This window comes from Felis catus, chromosome E1, assembly GCF_018350175.1.
Source record: "Felis catus isolate Fca126 chromosome E1, F.catus_Fca126_mat1.0, whole genome shotgun sequence".
Classification (NCBI taxonomy): Eukaryota; Metazoa; Chordata; class Mammalia; order Carnivora; family Felidae; genus Felis; species Felis catus.
In genome coordinates this window covers 52651959-52675929 of record NC_058381.1, presented here as the reverse complement: position 1 = coordinate 52675929, position 23971 = coordinate 52651959, and the positions used below count along the sequence as shown (strand labels likewise).

Genomic DNA, 23971 nt, shown 5'->3' with positions numbered 1-23971 from the left:
TCTAGTCAGGTCCTCAGTGAATTGGATGCTGCCCACCTACTGTGCTGAGGATGGATCTTCTTTATTCAGTCTGCTGAATCACATGCTAGGCTCTTCCAGAAAACCCTCCCAGACACTCCCTGAAATAGCCTTTTACTAGCTATCTGGGCATCTCTTAACCCTGGGCCAAGTTGACGTGTAAAATTAACCATCACACGTGCTTTTTTTTTTTTTTCTTAAGTGAAGTCACACTTTATGTGACTTTAAAACTGTATATAGATTTTAAGGATGGGTCCACTGTCACTGTTTCCATGACACTTTATTTCTACCACTTGGAATTACCTTCTCCCTTCTACATGCCAGAGATATTTCTTGAGTTTTATAGTAACGTTTATCATGTTCTCCCATGTGTTTTAGGTATCTCCTGTCCCTGCAATGTAAGTGTTCTTCTATGGTCTAATCTGTCTAAATTCTGCCAGGAAGAACCGTTGTGGAACAAAAACTTGCTTTCTTCATCTGTGAGTCTTTCACAGCCCTTAGAAGAATAAACTGCACACAGAAAATACTCAAGGATTTTATTAGATGAATGAGTACATTCCTGTTAGAATTCATCAACTTGAAAGTTTTAATTAGACAATTCAAAATGTCTGGGGAAAGATTTAAACACAACTGGTTTTATAAAATAAGATGTATGTATATAATACGACTATTTATTAATTCTAATATAGAGGCCTGATAGTCAAATATTAAAAAAAAAATTTGCAGTGAAAAGGAAGAATAACTTCCTAACAAAATTTATTTTTATTTATTTACTACTTCAGCTGTTTTCTGACACATGAGATTCCAAAATAGGTACAAGGGAGTGGAGGAAAGAAAACCACCTGGCCTGTGCTCAAATGTCAAGTTGTCTTAAATGCAGATGAGCAAGGACACAACCTCTCCTGGCCTTGTGAGGGGTGATGGAAGCCCTTGCCCCTCTTATACTGTCATGTTACCTAATATGAATCCTCAGACCCAAAGCAGAGCAGAAAAATTTCCAGCCTTAATAGAAATTGTACTGTGGGTTAGTCAGTACAAAAAGAAAATAAATAGAATTTTGTTCACTGGTTACCATCTGTACGCAAAAGGTACTCTGTGTAATGAAAAGAAAACTGGGGGGGAAAGGATCATTCAATAAATGGTATCAGGAATACCATGGAGGGTGGGCCATGGATCACACCAGACTTACCCCAAAATATATGCAGAGAGGTAAAAATCCTAATGTAAAGAGGTATATATCTGCATATGTTAGATCAGTCATCTTAGAATGAAAAGTCTTTCCAAATGTCATATAAATTCCATAAAATTTGAAAGTATAAAAAGTCAACAATTTGGTTACATACTTTCTTTTTCTTAAAGCTTGCCAACCCTAGCAGTACAAAGTTAGGCCTTTATTTGTTATTTTTTGAGTAGGCTCGATGCCCAATGTGGGGTTTGAACTCACAACCCCAGGATCGAAGGTCACAGACTCTACCAACTGAGCCAGACAGGCACCTCTGGTTACATAAAGTTTTAACAAATTCTTATAAAAATACTATAAACAAAGTCAAAAGTCAAGTAATAAATTGAGGAGATAGATTTGTAAGGCATGTCAGAGGCAAAGGTTTAATTTCCCTAATACCATTTATGTCTTCTATAAGTCAATAAGAAAACAGATATTTTTATTTTCCTTTATGTGCATTATCAGTTAATATCCTTCCTATGTTTTATTAGGTTGTTTTTCTTTTGTAAGTAGTTATTTGACAGATATGCCTGGACATACAGATACTGGCATATAATATATAATGGCAAAATGTTGGAAATAATTGAAATAGCTATAATTAGGGGACTAGCTAAAGAAATTATGAAGCATCCAAATAAAAAATACTACTGAGTTAGGCAGGCCATTCTAATTGGTATAAAATGATATTTATGATACAGTAAGTGAAAAAGCTACAGGTGTGTGTGTGTGTGTGTGTGTGTGTGTGTGTGTGGTATTTGTAGTATACTCCATTTGTATAAAAATTCTTTTTAAATTACCCAACAAAAAGAATGAAATCTTGCCACTTGGAATGACATGGATGAAGCTAGAATGTATTATGCTGAGGGAAATAAGTCAATCAGAGAAAAACAAATACCATATGATTTCACTCATAGGTGGAATTTAAGAAACAAAACAGATGAACATATGGGAAGGCAGGATGGGTAGAAAAGAGAAGGAAATAAACCCTGAGAAACTCTTAATGATAGAAAACAAACTGAGGGTTGATGGCAGGAGGTGGGTGGGGGGATGGGCTAGATGGGTAATGGGTATTAGGGAAGGCACTTGTTATGATGAGCACTGGGTGTTATATGTAAGTGATGAATCGCTGAGTTCTACTCCTGAAACCAATATTGCACTGTATGTTAACTAATTCAAATTTAAATAAAAAATACTTATTCATATTTGCTTGTATACCTACAAAGAAAACCCCAGAAGAAAAATGGTAATCACTACCTTTGGGTAAGGGAAGTAGATGCATAGGGACTGCCTGGGAGGAAGACAGTTGAGTTAGACTGTACCCATAATCCAGCACTTTAGTAATTTTGCAGCTAAGCACATGAGTGTTCACATTAAGTGAAAAAGGTAAAGTTATGAATAACATACCCACATTAGGCTAGGTTTTAACAACTAATGAGTTTGTCGCAAATTTACAATATAATTTAGTATTTCAGAAATGAAATTTGATTTTGGAGTGAAATTGTATTATTTGAATTTGGACCATGTGAAAATGTTATTCATTTGAAAAATAATACTACAGTTAAGCTTCCGGAAGAGCAGGACTGGTACACTTGTGATCACTTAGTCAGCCTATGTTGGGTGAGTGCCTCCTGAAACCAAGTCAAAGCCTGGCTCCATGCTCTCTGAGTTGTGTGTCTCAAAAACATGAACAATGTAGCTGATGCTTGGTTTAGGACCTTTGTGAATGAGGAAAAAACGCTGCCAAACAGTTGTTTGTGGGATTTACTAGGCTAACAAATAAGCAAAACCTAGCATTGTAGGGCCTCAGGAAATACAATCTGAAAGTGAAGCAATGAAAATAATGTTTATTGGTTGTTAATAATTAAGTTATTGAGCCAGAGCTTAGCTAGGAATTTTTCTATACTGTTCAGTGAAGAGGTATGTTGAAATCAAGGATTGTTAAGAATGGATGATGAGAAACCAGAGTATTTTACCTTGGCATCAGGGACAACTCAAATCATGAGATGATGCTCTGTTCACCCCTTCAGAACTGATAGCACCAACAAAAGACATTCCCCATTTGAAATAAAAAAATTTATTTTATTTTATTTTATTTTATTTTATTTTATTTTATTTTATTTTATTTTATTTTATTTTGTTTTGTTTTGTTTTGTTTTGTTTTATTTTATTTTATTTTATTTTATTTTATTTTATTTTATTTTATTTTATTTTGTTTTGTTTTATGAAAATATATAATACTTACTTTACTTTGACCACGTATTTTTTTTTTTAATTCTTAACGTTTATTCATTTTTGAGAGAGAGACAGAGCACGAGCAGAAGAGGAACAGAAAGAGAGGAAGACACAGAATCCGAAGCAGACTCTAGGCTCTGAGCTGTCAGCATAGAGCCCAACACAGGGCTTGAACCCACAGAACTGTGAGATCATGACCTGAGCTGAAGTTGGATGTTTAATCGACTAAGCCACCCAGGTGCCCCTACTTTGACCATATATTAATAATAATTTTAAAAATAACTCGGTCTGGAATCAGGCGATTTGCTGTCTGTGTAACCTTGAGCAATGTACTTAGTGTCTCAAGGCCTCAGTTTTCTGATTTGCAAATTGATGACAGTACTAAGACCTAGCTTAGTGTTATTCCAAAGATTGAATGAATTAATGCATATAAAAAGCTCTTAGCGCCATACCTGCCACATAGGGCAAGCTATACAAGCCTAACCTGTTATTTTCAGAGTGATCAGTAGCAACACCTTGAAGCTAAAAGCCTGTGGGGTTTGTCTTCATGGGCAGGAAGAAGGTACTGGAGGGATGGAGTTCCAGACCACAGACACGCTGAGAGAGTAGGAGGAAGATGCCCACAAAGAAAGAGAATGGAGAGGGATGGATGGGGGGGGGGGAGAGACACAAGAGGCCCCTGTCACTGCCTGTTTGGAAGAAAACTGGGCTGATCATAGTCTGAGAGCTGAAATAGAAGTTTTTAATTTTTACAAAGATAGTATGGTGCATTTCCTGAATATTAGCATCACAGACTCAGAGGGGTCTTTGACTATAATCAAACAAATCAATAATTCTATTGGGAAACATGAATATTCATATTAAGTAAAATGCATAAGCTGTTAATCACTTTATACCCATGTAGGCCATATTTTGTCAACCAACAAGTTTGTTACAAACTTACAAAATAATTTTAGTATTTCAGAAATAAAATTAGATTTTGGAATGAAATTGGATTTTAGAATTATATATAAGATGGTAGAAGGGGCTAAGTTCATAGTAATTTTGTTTTAATTGAACAGTAAAATACTAAACATAAGGAATGTATTCAGTAGAGAGGATGTGGTTAGGTTAGCATGGATGGATTCTAGAGAAAGTGATTCTTGAGACTATTTTGTCTCTAAATAACTATTTATTATAGTACCTATATGTTGCCCACCATAATGAATCATAGCATAGCTCTGTGATTAGAAGAAAGCAACATGACTCTCCCAAAGGCTTGTTAGACGAAGTGGCTTATCCAATAATAAGCCCAACCAAGGGATAATTTCAAAGGTTCTGTTAGATCTTTATGTAACTTGGAATAGAGATTTTCAAAGGAAAATGGCTAAATAAAGGCCCGATTCTTGTTACCAGTGAAAGGGCACAATTTAAAAGGGAGAAATGAGGGAAAGGGACCAATCCTTTCACTCAACAAATATTTATTGAGTGTCTATTCTATGCCAGGCATTGATCTGTGTTGTGGGATTAAATGTTACACACAGGGACCTTGCCTTAAGAAGACTAATGAAAAATAAAGAAGGTAATTTTAGATACTCTAAGTGCTCTGATAATAAAGTGGAGTAAGGTGATGGGTAGTTATTGCCTATTTAGGTGAGGTGATCAAGGAAGGAATGCTCTCTGACAAAGTGCCATTTGAGCCCAGACTTGATTTATTGAGGGAAGCAGTCATGTGAAGACCTAGGAAGAATGTTCCAAACAGAATGTACAGAAAGTTCCGAAGACTTGAGGCAGGAACAAACACATTGGCCTGTTTGAGAAAGCCACAAAACACCCATGTCAGCTGCAATGGAAAGGCAGGAAAAGAATGAAAAGAAATGAGATTGGTCGTTCATGGCCTTAGTGACTAGCATAGTGCATTTGGGTATTATTCTGCATAGTATGGAAGATTTTGGAGCACCTTCAGGAAGGGAGTGACCTGATCTGATTCATGTTCTTCAAATATAAGGTTGGCTTTTTGTGGAGAAAAGACTGTCAATGGGAAGTAAGTTGGAGGTTTTTGTGGTGGTGCAGTTTAAGGAAACATGGCTCATTGGTAAGAGAGTAAGAGAGGAATGGCAGTTAATGTGCAGATCTTTGACTTAATCAGATTGGGTGGTGGTGCACTATTGATGCACTAATGAAGCACTACTGATGGGATTGATTGGGGAAAGACCATATTTGGAGGGCAAAGATCATAATTTGGGGCCAGGTTAATAATGTAAGAAACTTACTGAATGCATATGGCATGTCCAGGTATTGATGCTAATTACAAAGGACATACAGCTCAGTCCTGGGAATATGGGTGTGGAAGTCATAGCTTATAGATGGTATTTAAGACACAGGACAGTGTAAAATCATCTCATTTGAGAGAATGTACAGAAAAAATAAAACAACTGAAGACAAATTTGGGTTGAGAAGGAAGAGGAGTAAGTAAAGGAGAGGAATAAGTAAAGGAGAATACAGATGAAATAGAAATCCAGTTGTCATGGAAGTCAAAAGTGAGACTGTTCCACTCTACCAAATCATTTTGAGTGGTAGAGTAAAATGAAGACAGAGAGTTGGCCACTGGGTTTGGCAACATGAAACTTACTCTTGACCACACAAAGAACTATTTTAGTGGAGTGATATCAATATAAGTTTGATTACAGTTGATTGAGAAAAAGAACAAAATATGAAGTGGTGAAGATAACACAAATACAGCAACTTGATGGTTTTTTTTTTTTCCTGAAAGTAAGTGGAGAGATAGAGGTGTGGCTTGATAAATACACATAAAATAGTGAAGTCCTAAGTCCATTGTGAAAATGCCTTTTAAATTATGAAGTAAAAAAACCCACATTTTTTTCTTAACATGCTTGCTTGTAAGATGTATTTGTAGACATGTGCTCATTCATGTATATGGATGCTTCAGCTCACATTTCTTAGAAATAATAAGAAAGTGCATCTGAAATTCACTATCATGGGATGATTTTGAAGGGATTTGGCCTGCAGTTCCTGTGCACTTATAGATTGCTACACTAGATTTGGAATGTCAGATTCCCCTAAATACTTCAACTGCTTTCAAGACCTTAAAAAAACAAAGGCCAACACATCTTTTCCCTTCTCTGTTTGACCTTTCTCCATGATACCAATTCAAAAATTACTCTTGGTTTCTGTTCCAGCCAAATAGCTTAACTTGAGTACAAATGGTTTTAAGGATATGTTGGGGGGTGGATTGTGGGAGAAAACTAGCTTATGTGCATAAGGGGCTGAAACTTTTGAAAGGTGGTCGCAGAGCCCTACCACAGACTTTAGAAATAATTTTTTTTTCACAGAAATGCTCAGGCCCTGTGAATAGGTATGCAAGTTTGGGAAGGAGGGCTATACCCCTGTAAAATATGTGACCTCTTGGTTCTATCTCGCTTATAGTATAGAAAAAATATTTTTTATAGGATAGCAGGCGGAATTAACCTAAATTATAATTCCTATTTATTGCAGCCATTAGAGTTGGTCACACCTCATGTGACTCATGTCATTGTAGGAGTAGTAAAGACAATGAAGTTCTAGGGCAGTGAACAGGGCCACATCTTTTCTTCTTGTATCCTTCCATAATGGCCAGATCAAGAAAGACTAGTCAGGGAAAAGGCTAGTCCTCAGAAACACATTTGTTGGCATAGAGGAAAAAGGGAATGTGAAGAACACGTTTTACTGGTGAGCAAATCCTACATGGATGACAGAAGACTGACTGTGAGGCAGTACCCCCTCCCTCCCACTTCCCAGATAGAATAAAGAGAAGGTGGCAATTCAAGACCCTAGAATTTTATCAGTGATTACTATGAGTCAGTGAGCAGCAAGGTCAGGTGACCTTTGTATTCTCTGGGGGCATGTTGACTTAGATTTGGTTCTAGGACTTTCTTGCTCATCAAACACTTACCATTCACCACAACAATGATGGATCATGTTCAGAGTTTGTAGTGTTGCCTGTGCTCAAGTTGAACGTGCAAGTGTGGGAGACTTTATGCTATTCCCCACCCACAATTGTCAGTTCACTTCTAATGGTCTTATACTTTAGAAGAGATAGCAGAAAACCTAGCCCTGGAGAACACTGGGTCTCATAGGCAATGCTGATGCATAGATTGCACTGTATGGCTTTTCATGGTTAAATACAACCTTTGTTGACACTTGACTTAAGTGTGATTATCCCCAGTTGAAAATTTGAGAACCAGAACATTTAGGAGTGGATTGGTGTTGCATGTTGCTGAGAACCCTGTGAAAGTCTTCACTGTGAAGGGCTGGCACACAACACCTGAAATTTATAATAACTCCAGGAGTGAGCTCGGATGCACTCCTTGTATGTGGGGTTGTCTAACCACTAAATGATTGATGAAGGGCCTTAGTGGATAAGAATGTTGATTCACTGAAATGTGTAAAAATGTACATTTCCTTTTTTTCAGTATAAACTACCAAGGTATGGTCAATGTATTTAAAAGGCTGGTAATGTGACTCTTTGTTAGTGTTACTCTGTGTTTTATTTCCCTTTGCTTTCCTGGAACAACTAACTCTAATGAAACCTGACATCTTAGTGCTAAAATATGTTGACTCTCTCACTCTGCCCTTATTGTGCATTGAAAATGTGTATAAACTCTTTGCTAAATCACCGGTCTTAAAGTGTTTAGAGCTTCTTGGGTTTCTCAGAGGTGATCATGGGCCCCAGCCTATTTGTTTTCTTGTTGAAACGTGGGGCAACCAGACATGAATGAAGGTGAGCAAAATTGGAATCAATAGCCAGTCTTTGCAGTGGGTGGTGTGGTGTGTACCGCCTTCAGGACCTTCAGGACCTACTAATCTCCCCAGCTGATGTTGATTGCTGCTGGACCCTGGCTGAGTTCTCCCAGAAAGTTGGGGTCAGAAGAAGATAATTGCCTTGCCCAATGTCATAGCCCAAGGGCAGCCCACATCTAATAAAACATCAATAAGGCAGTGGTATAAAGGGCTGGCCATCTTGCTTTACTTTGGAACAACCCTGAAGGGACTTCCTGGCTTCAGAGCTCTCTCTGAGCCCAGCTAATACCTTTTTTTTTTTTTTTTTTTTTTTTTTTTTTTTTTGCAATGCATGTCTGTTCAGTGTGTCCATTTGCCCATAGGAGTGGGCAGTGATCCCAAGAACTCCTCAGTAAACTTAGGGCATGCAAACATTTTAGAGTGTTTAGAAGGTGAGCAAGCTATTTCTGACACTGTCGAAAGTGTGGAATCCAATTCTAAATGGGAAAGACCGCTTTAGCAGGTCATGATGCAAGTGTCTCTGCTTTCTCTTTCTTTCTTTTGTAAACAGCCGGATGAACAATGTGATATGGGAGTTGTAAAGAAGCTGAGAGGAGCTAGTTGTAATGAGGATTGAGCGAACTTGCTCAGACTCCATTTCTGTCATTTGGTCCCAATCTTTACTTGCTGATAGTTGTTTACAGCAGGATGATACACGTAGGGCAGTGTTTCTCAAACACACAGTGTTAAAAATTCAGATTCCAAGATCCTCCTCACTGGTTAGAATCTTTAGGGGGGAGGATTTTGTGATCTGTATTTAAAAATCATTCCAGGAGATACTTATATTTAGGCAATATTGGGAAAACATGACCAAATGTTTATCAAAAGCTGCTATTGAGAGAAACTATTTTTATAGGAATAACAGCGACAGATTATCTGTAAAGAGCTACATTTTGTTACCAGCTGCCTTATTCACGGGCTCTGAGGCCTAAATAACTACCTCTTCTGCCCTCATATTAGTTACCAAGAAAACCACACTAATGAAAATAGTAAACAAATTCGATGTTCTGTTTTTCAAAGCACCATTTGTTCATGATGGAAATTAATGCACCCTGGTGATAGAGGAAAAGAATCCTTTGGAGACTGGAAATGCTGATTACTTAATGCCTTCTTTTTGTGTGCAGGATTTGGGATAGATGATGATAAAGTAACTTTAGTCCCTGTCTGTGTAGACTGAATCTGGGGTTTGATGTGTGCAGATAGGCATCGTGAGCCCTTCCTTCTCAGTATTTCCTGAAATTCCCATATTTCTTCCATATGCCTGGTGCTCTTCCTTACTTTGTTTTTTATGTTACAAAGGCCTGGACACATGCTGGTAAATGTAGTGTATCTGTAGCCATATGGGAAGCTAATTCATGCTGCAGAACATTGTGATATCTTAAAATTTGTGACCTATCAGGATAAATTATTTTGATGCTGTTGCAATGATGTGAGGTCAGAAGTATCTTTTATTTTTCATTTCTTTAAACTATAATAAGCTTTCTGATGTAACAAGTTACCTTTCATTACAAGCATAAAAATAAAGTCATTCATGTCATTTTTGTTGGCTCTGCTAGGAAGTTAGCAATTTTAGACTCAAAAATTAGATTTAGTTACTCTTTCATGAGAGTATTGGGGATATCAGCATTTCACCACTTTTAAATAGTGATAACCAAGAAGTCTGCAGAAAATAAGCTTTATTGCATCTATGGTAATGAAGCTTGCTGTTCCAAGGCTCTAACAATTCCTTTGGGTGTCCCAAAGAGTCAGAGCCAAAATAGCCGAAAGTGTGTCTTTTTGACAGTCTAAAGACTTCATAGACGTTGATTTCCTATCCTTTTGACACTTGTATGGGGTTGGCATTTCCTCCATAAATGTAGTTGGTTTCCCTTAGGATCATTCAGTGGGTTTCTTTGACAAATTTACAGCCCTGAATGGATTTGTGATCCTAAGATAAAAATCTTTGACAAATTTCTTTTTGTTTTCTTCCTCCTGACTTTGAAATTGTGCTTTGCTAATTAAAAGTTTCAGTCTGATTACCATGGCTTTGTTATTAAATTAAAGAAAATTTTTACTGAAAAAATTCAATAGCTATGTTGTGTGTTTTGCCTGGAAAAAATATACATGTTATTGCTTAGAACTTCAGATGTAATGGACAATTTCACCGAGTATTTAAATATTTGGGCTACTTCACATTTGTTTTTCTCTTTTTACAAGGTGATTTTTTTTAAAACCTGGATAAAAATACTTGTATTTCCATAGATTATGGCAATACATAGACACACATAAATATAGACATAGTTAAACAGTATATAGACATACATCAGCATGAACAATAAGATGCCTCAGTCAAAGTTTGCTGTGTATTTCAACCTGTATTTATGGTCAGCAGACTTTTGGTAATAGAGAAAAATATAAAACATTGAACATTTCATAACTTGTTGTTGAGAAACCAGTAATCAAGCAACTTTTCCTTACTTTTCACAGTACCAAAAGCAAACAACAACAGAAACTAAAACAAAATGTTTGGATTATTTTACCCTTTTGGATGATCTTGAGGCTGTATTGAAAGTAGAGAAGAGGTAGGTCAAGGTGAATGAAATTTCAGTTGAGAATCTAACTGGGATTTGGTAATTAATGGGACTCACTGAAACATAAACTTTCTAAAGGCAAGAAACTTACTTGTGCTAAATGGTCAGAGTACAATAATAGACAAAAGAGAGTAAGTAGTCACTTTTTTCAGTAAACAAGTGAATGAAAAATAAGAAATGAAGGAGATAGTTTTATCTGAAGTTTCTTGATTGGGATGTTGAATGGTAATCTCCAAACCTGAGAAGTCCAATATGGTAACCACATGTGGCTATTTAAATTTAAACTAATTTGAATTAAATAAAGTTAATTTTTATGTTAACCAGCCATATTTCAAGTATTCAACAGACACATGCTGGTCATGACTCCACTGGGCAATGTCGATACAGAACATTTCTATCATCACACAAAGTTCTGTTGGTGAGCACTGCTCTCAACAAAATGACCATTGTATGTCAGGAATGGGATTGCTGCCTTACTACAGTGTCACATTTCCAACTATGTTGAGACAAGTTATGCTGACTCTGAAAACTTGACATGTTTCAAATGCAGTACCAACTTTCTTTTAGATTCGGCTCCTCTCAAATCCCTATTTCAATGCTTATCTTCACCATTCTACCAGAAACCCAGGCTCAGATATATGTATTGTCCCTCTTTCTCTCTATATGGTCAGATTAAAATGCTGTAGACTTTTTTTTTTTTTTGCCTTTAGTGTCTATTGAATACTTTCTTCTTATTCCTGCTGCATAGTGAGTTACATAATTTGGAATATACTGACATTTATTATAAGGGAAGATGGTTGGTCACAAGAACAAGCACTCTGATTCCAGTGGGGGGAAGAGATACACAAATAAGGCAGAATTGTCACCAACACCATCTTTGTCTAATTTAGTATGTAAATAATATATGTGACATTCCAGTTAAATTGTTTTTAACACCTTTATTGCTGAAATAAACTGCATATATTTAATCTGTACATTTTGGCAAGTTTTGACATATCTGTACACCTGTGAAACCATTACCACGGTCATGATAATTAATATAACCCTCAAGTTTACTTTATGCCCCTTTTACTCAATCTCTATCCACTCACCCCTTCAACTCATCTGCTTTCTGTCACTGTAAGTTCATTCAAATTTTACAGTTTCATATAACGGATCACAAATGTATGTTTATATAAATGCTGTTTATGTATGTGCTGGTTGGTTTTTTTTGTTTTTTTTTTTTTTTGTTTGTCTTTCACTCACAATACCTGTTTTGAGTTTCATCTAATTTTTTGAGTGTTATCTTTATTTTTAAATTTAAGAGTAGTATTCCATTGTATGGTTATACTACAATTTGTTTATCCATTCAGTTCTTCATAGACATTTGGGTTCTTTGCAATTTTTGGCTATTACAAACCTCTTGTGAATATTAATGTACAGATTAATGTGTGGACATATGCTTTCTTTTCTCTTGCACAAATACTTTGCTGTGGAAATGCTTGGTCACATTATAGGTATTATCTTTAAATTTTTAAGAAACTGTCAAACCATTTTCCAAAGTGGTTGTGCAAGTTTACATGTGAAAAGCAATATAAAGGAGTCCCATTTGTTCCACATTCTAACGAATACTTTACGTAATTAGTCTTTTTAATTTTAACTATTCTCAGTATATGGTAACATCTCATTTTGGTTTAATTTGTGTTTAAATCGCATTTTCCAAATGCTCATTTACCATCTGTATATCTTCTTTAGTGAGGTGTTGGTTCAGACTTTGGACATTTGTGTGTGTGTGCGGGGGTTGTCTGTTTTTTTATTAGGGCGCTATAAGATCTTTATACATTCTAGACACTAGTTCTTTGTCAGATAAGTATTTTGCAAATGTTTTCTATCAGTCTGTGGCTTGCTCTTCCATTTTTATGATCGTATCTTTTAGTTATACTCTAAAAGATAAAACATTTTCAATTTTGATGAAGTCCAATTTAACTTTTTAAAAAGATATTTAGACTTTGTGCTTTTTTCTGTCCTATTGAAGGTATTTAAACCAAACCCACTCTCATTAAGATTTTCCCCTATATTTCTTCTAACAGTTTTATAACTTTACCTCTTTCATTTAAGTCTGTGATCTGCTTTGACTTAAGTTTTATTTGTAGTGTGAGAGAAGCATCAGGGTTCATGGTTTTGTTTATGGCTGTCCAATTGTTCTGGCAAAATGTATTAAAAAGATGACCTTTTCCCCCCGTCGAATTGTCTGGTTACTTTGTTGAAAACTGATTGACAACCTATGCATGGCTTTATCTCTAAAGACTCTGTTCTGTTATTTTGATGTATATGTTAATCTTTATGCCAGTACCAGACAGTTTTGATTCCTGTTGGTTTGTTATTAATTTTGAAATCAAGAAGTATACATTGTCCTACTTAGTTCTTCTTTTGCAATGGAGGGGCTATTTTCAAGGCCTTCTGCATTTCCACATAAGTTTTAGAACCAGGTTGTCAAGTTTGATGCACGCAAAAACCCTGCTTGGATTTTGATTGAGGTAAAAATACTCATTTTTCCCACCTATGAGCTTGGTATGGTCTCCATTTATTTAGCTTATTTAATTTTTTTCTCACTAATGTTTTATAGCTTTCAATGTATTAGAAATATTTTGTCAGATTTATCCCTAATTATTTCAGTTTTGTGATGCTACTATAAAATGGTATTTCTTTTCAATTTTGATTTCTGATTGCTCATTACTAGTGTACAAACATAATTTATTTCTTTTAATTGACCTTGTATTCTGCAAACTCAATTCACTTTTTTACATCATATTTCCAGTCCGTATGCTTATTATTTCTTTGCTTTATTGCACTACCCAGAACCTCCAGTAATATGTTAAACAAATGGTAAGCTCAGACATCAATGCTTTATTACTAATCATGGGAGGAAATCATTCCATCTTTCACCATCATGTATGATATAAACTCTAGAATTTTTGTGTATTCCTTTTCTCAGATTTAGGAAATTTCCTGGTTCTAGTGTTCTGAGTGTTTCTTTTATCATTTAAAGCTTCTTGAATAAACTTCAATAGTTTGTTCTTTGAGGAGTTTGTCCACTTCATCTAAATTGTTGATTTTAGTAGCATAATATGCTTACAATAGGTATTTTAAATTATTTGATTATGAGTTTTATCATCTGTGGGATTACCAAGTCTCACAATGGGTCATATTCACCCGTTCCTTTGCACATCTGGATTTTTTTTTAATGCAGATTCTGAATTTTACATTTTAGGGTACTAGATCTTTTTGTAATCTTGTAAAGGTTTTTGAACTTTGTTCTGCCCACAGTTAAGTTACTTGGAATCAGTTTGATTTGGGGGGGGGGGGGCTTGGTTTCAATTTTGGTTAGGAAAGACCAGAGATCAGCATTTTGTATAGGACTGAGTTATCCTTATTGCTGAGGAAGTACTTCGAATTATTCTACCTGAGGCTCCATCTGTTTTGAGGATCCTTCACCCTGGCTGGTGGATCTATGAGTTCCTTTTTTTGTTTGTTTTTTTGTTTTGTTTTGTGTGAACTCTGAGAATAATGAATAATTCCTCCTGCTCCTTGCTGATAGTTCTTTTCATGGCTCACACAGTTTCTTCAAAAGTATTTTCTTTCCATCAGTATACTGCTGAAGACTCCACTGAAATCCTCTGAAGATCTCCAGACCTCTTACTGGTACTCTGCCTTGTGAAGTCTACCTGTGTTTGCATCTAATTTTCAACTCTGTCTCCTCCACTCAGAATATGGGTTTCCCCTCCCTGGGCCTTGAAACTCTTTCTTGGCAGTACATTTGGGCAGTCATACATTTCATCTTGTTTTTGTTTTATTCTCATTTTATTATTTTTTCCAGTTTTATGAGATATGCATAACATACAGCACTGTGTAAGATGTACAGCAGAATGACCTGGCACACATGTTGTGAAATCATTATCACAGTAAGTTAACAGTTCACCTGTTTGTCTCCTTTCTCCCAGGGTACACTGCCCTGGTGCTTATTGTGTAATGTCTAAAAATTGTTTTCACATATATGAAATACTTCCACGTAGTTTCTAGTTAAATCGTTTTACTTTTTTTCTCCAAATTATTCAGTAATTAAGTGTCCTGGAAAAAAATGTGCCAAATGTATCCTGGAAAATACCATTCTATTTAGGGCACCAGTTCACCAATTGAAGATTCACAGCTAGAAGATATTTTAGTGGAAGAAGCAGAAGAACTAGAGAGTCCAGCTAGCCTTTGGAATTTTTTTTATTTTTTTTATTTTTTATGTTTATTTTTGAGAGAAAGAGAGAGATAGAGCATGAGCGGGGGAGGGGCCAAGAGAGAGGGAGACATAGAATCCAAAGCAGGCTCCAGGCTCCGAGCTGTCAGCACAGAGTCCGACGTGGGGCTCGAACCCACGAACCGTGAGATCGTGACCTGAGCCGAAGTCGGACACTTAACCGACTCAGCCACCCGGGTGCTGGGGATTTGGAATTTTTTAAATCACTCTCAGCTAATCAGATAAATCTAACAATAAATTAAGGTGAACATTCAGAGCAAGAAACAAAAAATGACCTTAGAATGCTTTCCTTGGACTGTATGCAATTGTTCTAGTGGTATTCAGAAACTGAATCAATATGATCAATACCTTGCAGTTCGGTAAAAGATTATGCATAGATGTAATTGTCTCAATACTCCAACTATATAAGAATAGGCCTGTTGATTTTCACAGCCCTGTAGACTTATGTCTGCACGCAACTGTATATTGTCTGGCAGGTTCTGGCTCAATAGGCCTGGAAAGCAACCTTGGAATCTGTATATTTAATAAATCCCACACATGAATATGAAAAACATGCTCTGTATTCCAAATACCACACTATGGAAACAGAGTAGGATTGATTTTGAGTGAAGTGAATCCAGAATATATTTTAGGGTGAAAGTTCATCAAGGAAGGTCTCTGTATGTGTCTGTGGGTCTGTGAGTCTGTGAGTGTTTTGGTTTGAGAGTTGATATGTGTAGGTAAAGATGGTGGGCAAGAAACCCCTTGACACAGCAACCCCTAGATACAGCAAGATTACAAGTATTTTCCTATGGTTATGTTGGAACTTTGTGGAAATAGAGAAGGCTTGTATAATATTTCTCCTCCAAACCCAGTACTCATATGGGAAAGTTGGATTTACTTAATAAAAAGAGAGATTTATGAAAGTTAGGGAAAATACATGGAATGTGTAGTGAGGGCAGTTTTGAAATCTGAGACCCTGGAGATTTCCTTAAAACAAAGAAGAGACCCATTTATCTAGAATTGTTTGGATTAAGGCTCCCTGGTACTGTTGGGCTAGGAGGGAGGGATTCAGACATCCTTAGGGATCCTTTCAGCTTTGTCTCTGTAATTCTACATGAATAATTAGCCTTTAAGGCAGTTAGCCATTAACCAGCTTTCTTTCCACATACTCACCCAGTACTGTTTTCCCTTATGACAGTCACCTTACCTACTGCAAAATGTATTTAGAAGCTATTTGGTTTACACTTCTCCAAGTCTATTATTTTAGGACTTTTTTCCCTTGTCTGGAATCCTGTAATGTAGAAAGTGTTGGTTCTTTCTTTTTTTTTTTTTCATTTATTTATTTTTGAGAGAGAGAGAGAGAGTGCATGAGTGGGGGGCGGGGGTGGGCAGAGACAGGGGGACGCAGAATCCAAAGCAGTCTCCAGAATCAGCTGTCAGCACAGGGCCCGAAGTGGGGCTCGAACTCACAAACTGTGAAATCATGACCTGAGCCAAAATCATATGTTTAACTGACTGAGCCACCCAGGTGCCCTGAAAGTGTTGGTTATTTGAAGTTATGGCACACTAACTCATAGGAATTGTACGAAATGGTGATCTCTCTCTGTCTTTGTCTTTGTCTCTTTCTATGTGTGTGTGTGTGTGTGTGTGTGTGTGTGTGTGTGTGTGTGTGTGTGTGTAAATATGAACCTCTGAGCTTTATATCTAGAAATCCTTTTCAGATAGACTTGAATAGGATTTGATCAATTCTAATTACTTTCTATGTGACTATTCCAATAGAATTGTAAACTTAAGTATGTCTTAGTATTTGGCTTTTGTACAGCAGATGCTAATTTCTAAGAGTAGAGGCTTACTTCTTGTTAATTCCAAATTGCCACAGTGCCTTTTTTGTATTTTTACCTTGTGCAGAAAGCCTTTGGAGGTGGAGAAGAACTACAGAATGTTTAGTATTTCTAGATATTTTTACTTTTCCCCCCTGTGATACAGAGCATTATAGTGTTTAAAAGCCTAGTCTTCAGAGTATGACAGCATATTCGCAAATCTCAACCCTGACAAACTTGTTTATGAAACTCAGTGGTACCATTTACTAGCTAAATGAACTTGGTAACATTTTAAATTCTATACTTTGATTATTTTACCTCACAGATGGGTAATCATACATTCTTCATGAGTTCTTCGTGAAGTTGTTATGGAAATTAGATGTATTGCATCATAGCATGTGGTAAATAGTAAATACTAAATAAAAGTTAAATATCAACTGTTATTATTATTATTAATATTAGTAGTTGTGTTACCTAGCATTTCTCAGAAGAATCATTAATCATTGTTACGTGAAGTTTAATGGAAAATCAAAATTTGGAGTTGTAATAATTTTATGTGATTTTACTAATTTTTTCAGAGCTGTGATAATTTTCAGCTTGGTGTTAAAGTTTCTGTAAATGTTTGTCCTTCTGTTTACCTAGAGAACATATGACAAACAATTCTTGCTGCTACATTCTCTAGAGCATATGAGGTAAAGTCTGTTTGAGTAGCAGCTCTATCACAAACCTGAGCTATAAATTTGAAACATCTGCCATTGACTCATTAATGTTTAAGAAACGAAACTAATAATCTCTTCACTTTCCAATGTCTGTATTTACAAGAGAGAATCAGAGGAAGTAGTCTCAAGGAAAAATATTGATTCCCCTTTAGCAAACTCTGTTGAAATGCACTGTTGTAGACCTTGTTATTTTTAAGTGTCTGGATTTTCTTTATGAATTCATTAAAAAATATTTTAGCGGCTCTGGTGGCCCAGTATCTCATTCCAACATAAACTTACCACTGGAAAGCACATACCATTTGGCTCACCTTTTCATTTCATGGCTTAATAATAATGACAAATTACAGGTGCTGAAATGATGTTAGATCCCTTAGCATAACTGATTCAAAGCTCATATTATTATTCTTTTCTCCAGAACTTCTTAATATATATTGCATCTCTCTCCTGATTGGCAGTTAATGTCTCACATGCTGGAATTCAATTTCAATAACATGAAAATGATATTACCTTTCCTAATTGGTAGTAACATGGGACTGTCATTATATCTCATTTTCAACTTCTCTGTTAGAGTATAATGTATATTTTGTTAGATTTTCAAGTGGTGTAGGCTGAAATGCCCTTAATAGCAAAAGTGTGTCTCTCCTAATCTGTATTTATCTAGATCTCTTGAATCTTCCCCAAATAAATTCTTCCATATCTCATTTTTTGACCATTTGAAATATGTGAAAAATTGCTATACAAAACATCCAGTTTTTTTTATATTATTCAATTGATCTCTGAAAGTGTGTAGAAATCCATTACATTAACGTTATACATTGTGACCGTGGTAAGTTCACTTATCAAGTTCTCATAGTTTTGCTATAGCTTTTCTTTGGAAGTTCTATGTAAATGATCATGCCATGAAAGAAGGTAGTGCTACTTCTTCCTTTCCACTCTATGTGCTTTATTTTCCCTTGTCTTATTGCATTGGCCAGGAATTCCAATACAGTGTTGAGTAGAAGTGGTTTTAATACCTTTGAATTGTTTCTCATTTTAGCTAGAAAGTTTGCAGTCTTTCATTATTAAGCTTGATATTAGATTCAGATTTTGGTAGGTATGTTTATAAACATATCTAGAAGTTTTTAGAAGTTGAGGAAGTTTTCATTTATTTCTAATATACTCCAAATGTTTATCATGAATGAGTGTTTAATTTTGCCAAATTTATTTTATGCATCTACTGAGATGACCATAATTTTTTTTCTCTTTTATTGTAACATTGTGAATTACATCAATTGATTTTTAAAAGTTAAACCAAATTTACATTGTTAGAATAAAACCTATTTGATGATGATGCACCTGATAGAATTTGACTTGTTGAAATTTTCTTTGGAACTTTTGCTTCTGTGTTTGTGAAGAGTATCGATCTTGCAGTTTATGGTTTTGTTAGCAGGGCAATACCTGCTTTATATAATGCATTGAAGGTGCTGTTTATTTTATTTCTGAAATATTTCCATGGAATTAATTTTATTTCTTAAATGTTTGATAGAAGTCATTAGTACAGCCGTATGGATGAGGAAATTTCTTTTGGGGAAGATATTTAATTGCAAATTTAGTTTACTTAGTTGATGGGGGCAATTTAGATGGTCTATTTCTTCTTGTGTCAGTTTTGGCAAATTTGTTTTTCAAAGTAGTTTCTATTACATCTAAGTTTTCAAGTTTGTTCATATGATTATTCATAATATTTTATTATTATCCTTTAATTTCAAAACTATATAGTGATGTCCTCTTTATTCTTGGTTTTGGTAATTTTTAGTGATTAGTCTAAGAAGAGGTTTATCAATTTTATTCTTTAAAAAAAACTAGCTGTGGTTTCATTGTTTTTTTAAAAATTATTTCCACATTTTCTATTTTATTGTTTTCATCTGTCATCTTCATTATTTCTTTTCTTTTACTTTTGGTTTTATTTATTTATTTAGTTTTTTAACTTTTTTAAAGTTTACTTATTTTGAAAAAGAGAAAAAAGAGGAAGGGGCAGAGAGAGGGAGAGAGAATGCCAAGCAGCCTCCACAGTGTCATTGCAGAGCCTGATGTAAGACCTGAACCCACAAACAATGAGATCATGACCTGAGCCTAAATCACGAGTCAGATGCTTGACTGAGCCACAGGCACCCCTTACAGTTTTAATTTGCTCTCTTCCTTCTCCACTCCTTCACTTCCTGCTCTTCTTCTCTCCCTTTCTCAGTTCTTAAGGTAGAAACTTGTATTATTGAATTTAAACTTCTCTTTTTTTCTAATACACTAAAAACTATGTATTTCATTCTACACTTTTGTAGTTGTATCTTACAGATTTTAGCATGTTGTGTTTTCATATTTATTCAATTAGAAGTATTTACTATACCTTGTTTTCTTATTCATGAATTATTTAGAAATGTGTTCTCTAATTTTGAACTATTTGGATATATTACAGAAATATTTCTTGTTTTTCTTTTGTTTCCAAATTTAATTCCATTGTAGTCAGGGAACATATTATGGTTTTTTTTTTTTAAGTTTGTTTATTTATTTATTTTGAGAGAGACAGAGACAGTGCGGGGAGGGAGGGCAGAGAGAGAGGAGAGAGAAGGAATCTCAAGCAGAGTCTGTGCTGCCAGTGCAGAGCCCAATGTGGGGCTCGAGCCCACGAAGCTGTAAGATCATGACCTGAGCTGAATCCAAGAGTTGGATGCTTAAATGAGGCAGCCACACGCCCTACCATGTTATGTTTGATTTCAATTCTTGTTATTTATGGAAACTTACTTTAGAGTCAAACATACGATTTATCTTTGTGGACAGTTCATGTGCACTTGTAAAGAGTTTGCACTCTATGGGTTTTAGCATGTAATTTTCTGTAGATATAAACTAAATTGGCTGATAGGCCAACCAACTAAATTTATATCTATATATTCTACCAAGTATTACAATATGAGCATTGAAATATTTAACCATAATAGTGCACTTGTCTTTTTTTCCTTTTACTTATATCAGTTTTTACGTCAAGTGTTTTGATAGTTGAAGATTAAGCCACTAAATTTCTATCTGACATTCTGGTAGAAGTTCCAATAGAATATCATCTCTAGGTTCCATCTGCTTCTAGAATTAAAATAGTCTTCCTAATTGATGGTGTAGATGGAGGGGGCAGTGTATGAAATACAACAATCCATGGAAAAGTCAGGTGAGAGGTAGTTATGGTGGATGTTTACATGTGTTTTGCAGGAACCACAAGTGTAGAGGGAAAGTTGGTTATTTTAGAAAGATGTGTTATGTTCAAGCAGGTCTTCGGTCAAATGGAGCAGGGGATTAAGTGAGGACTCTGACTGCAGGCAGGGACACAGGAGCACTTACTAGGATGGTGGTGGGTTAGAGTAAGGAAGAGTCACCAAGACAAAGGCTCATTGTGGATAGTGTGTTAGAATAATGAGGCAGGCTGAGAGTGCTAAACCATAGATGTGCAGCGCCTGTTACTGATAACACCAGATATCAGGTCAAACTGTGGGATTAATCTGGGTAGTAGGTATAATATAATGAAAAGGGCACTAATTTTTGATTCAAGCAACCTTGAGTTCAAAGTACTTATTATAACTGTACACGTATTTTGTGCTTTCTGATCTTGTCAGAGATACTTAGAAGAGATGCCTGCTTTCTCATTTTTGGAATTGAGATGATATCCATTTCACTGTACCTTTTTTTACATCTTAGATGTAAAACATCATGAAATTTAACATATGAAATGTACAACACAGCTCATAGTAGGTTTTCTACAAATGTTAGATTTTTTCCTCCCTGGGAAATGCTACATTTAGGATGAATATAGAAAAAGAGGGGCGCCTGGGTGGCGCAGTCGGTTAAGCGTCCGACTTCAGCCAGGTCACGATCTCACGGTCCGTGAGTTCGAGCCCCGCGTCGGGCTCTGGGCTGATGGCTCAGAGCCTGGAGCCTGTTTCCGATTCTGTGTCTCCCTCTCTCTCTGCCCCTCGCCCGTTTATGCTCTGTCTCTCTCTGTCCCAAAAATAAATAAACGTTGAAAAAAAAAAAAAAAAGAAAAAGAGAATATGCAGCTCTGAGGCATTTATGTTGCGTCAAAATGAAGAATTAAAAAAACAGTGCTTTTTTTTTCTCCTCTCTCAGCAGTCCTTAATGCTTGAAGTATGAAAATCTTGAAGAAAGCTCTCTTCTCTGTTAGAAAAGTGAAATCTCACTGCTGAGAGAAGATAGTGGCCTTTTCAGACAGATGCCACCAGCTACCCATGATCGCTTCTCCCCTAAGTTGTGGCTTTGTTGTAGAACACATCCAAAGCCAGTGACTGCTGACAGTTTTGCCTTATGGGTTCTCCTGTCCATCACACCGCCTGTTTTTCCTGGGGGAGGGTGCTATTCCTAGATCCTAAGAGAGACTTTTCTTTTTTGTTGCTTTTCTTTTTTAATAGAAATTATTATTTAGCTCTGTAAAGTGAGAAATAAAAACCATTTTATAACCATTTATCCCTAATTCTCTTATAAGGCTGCAGTTATCCTCACGTATGCCCTTTCATGCACCAAAACACTCATGGGTTTGGTTTATTACCCTGCAGCTCTGTGTTTGTATTCTCCTTATTCATCCTCGCTTGTGGCCCCCGTTTCACAGCCATCTGCTTTCGACAAATCCAGAATGACAGCACATTACTTGTAGTGGTCTTCCACACCCTTCCCTATCCTTGCACAACTGTGGTTAAATTGTCTTTATTTCACGATTTTACTGCCTGCCAAAGACGATAGCCATCAAAACTGATAAATCCTGAAGTGCTTCCATTAACCAATCAGGGGTTGTCACTGCTGTCAAATCTGCCCTGAGAGAGGCCATTTTTGGTAGCTTAGAATTCTTGTGTGTGTGTCCACTGGGAATAGATATGTTTAGCCAGTTTAAAAAAAAAAAAAAAAAAGCTTTTTTGACTCCACACTTAGTTGCAGAAACCAGTTCTAGAAGCTAAAAAAAAAAAAAAAAAAAATTCTGCTCCTTTCAAAATTTAAAACAGGTTTGGTAATTTTCTTGTTGCTCTTTGCTTGTTCTAGAAGGTGATTACACTTACTTGTCTTAAACATGGTGAAGAAGAAACAAGCTTTGAAATTTCACACTTGGAGACAATCAAAGAAACCACGAGAGAATTTGTAGCAATCTGAACGCATCAAGAAACAATAACGATAGACAGGGCAGCAATGAGTGACACATGTTGCTGAGTGAGACTCTCTACGCTCAACAGCACCAAGTTTGACATTTAAATTGCAGGCAGCCCTGGGTCCATTCCAGGAGCTGCCTGTGGGTGAACACAGTTCTGATCACTTGCTTGAGGGGCGCAGTGGGGGTAAAGAGAAAAAAAGAGAAATCAAATTGTTCTCGGAAATCATGCTTAATGTAGAAATCTGGTTAATATTAAAATGCAATCTGCAGTTTTCAAGTATTCTATTCCTCAAGGAAAATATTTTCTGTTCAAGGGGCAGGAGCAGTAAGCACTCTCTTATTACATCACTTCCTATGTCAGGCCCAACTAGCATTCAGAATGTATTACTGTATTGATAATGCTAATTTCAAAATGATGCCTCCCCTCCTCCCCCTTTGGTTAAAGGGTCTGGGCAAAATTCCAATCATATGGATCAATTTAGCTTTAGACGGTGCTGGCCAAACTGATATTTCATGCACTATATAGACTATAGTTCTTCCACATGCTCAGCAATAGTAGCCATGTGTCGTCTCTACTCATAGCATAGCATTCTGTTTGCAAAAGTTTCCCAAGAGAGCAGCTCTCTCATGGGCTTTAGAAAAGAATATCAGCAGCTTCAGAAGGAAGAGACATCATATCTTTCTCTACACATGCAGTCTTCAGTCTTTGAATTACTAGGGAGTTAGGAATTGATTTCTGGAGCTCAACTTTGTGCTGTGTTCAAATGAACTCAGTATTTTCCCTGTAGGCTTAGCTGGCTTCATTGCAAATACTCTCATCACCAGGAGGACTTGTGGATGTAACCACTAGTGTTGAGCCTCCCTTTATCCAATTTTTTTCTGCAGTGTTTTAAAGCATGAAACTTACTAGAATGAAACTTTTCACATATCTGTCCCCTACATAATTACTCATTCATTAACAAAAAAAAAAAGTCAGTATGAGAGTACCTAGTGTTCTAGACCAGAAAATAACCGTTTCATTTATCTTGAGTCCCTCCACTTCTTTGAAGGCAGTGGGTGACCTGCAGGGTAGAGCTAATCGTACCCTTGAAGAGCTCCAAGAGAGAAAGCTTACTTTCAATTAGGTGCTACTAATTCA

General features: G+C 36.2%; 1 long non-coding RNA gene across 17 annotated transcripts in view; it reads left to right on the top strand.

Annotated features, from left to right (window-relative positions):
• Positions 1-23971, top strand: part of LOC111557781 — an 863046-nt gene that overhangs the window by 112137 nt on the left and 726938 nt on the right. For 14 of the 17 annotated variants that reach the window (XR_006589519.1, XR_006589516.1, XR_006589507.1 and 11 more), the window contains one exon: positions 10757-10851. The exons of the other annotated variants lie outside the window; for them this stretch is intronic. This is a non-coding gene — a long non-coding RNA (uncharacterized LOC111557781). The remainder of the gene's footprint in view (positions 1-10756; positions 10852-23971) is intronic. 17 annotated transcript variants of the gene reach the window in all.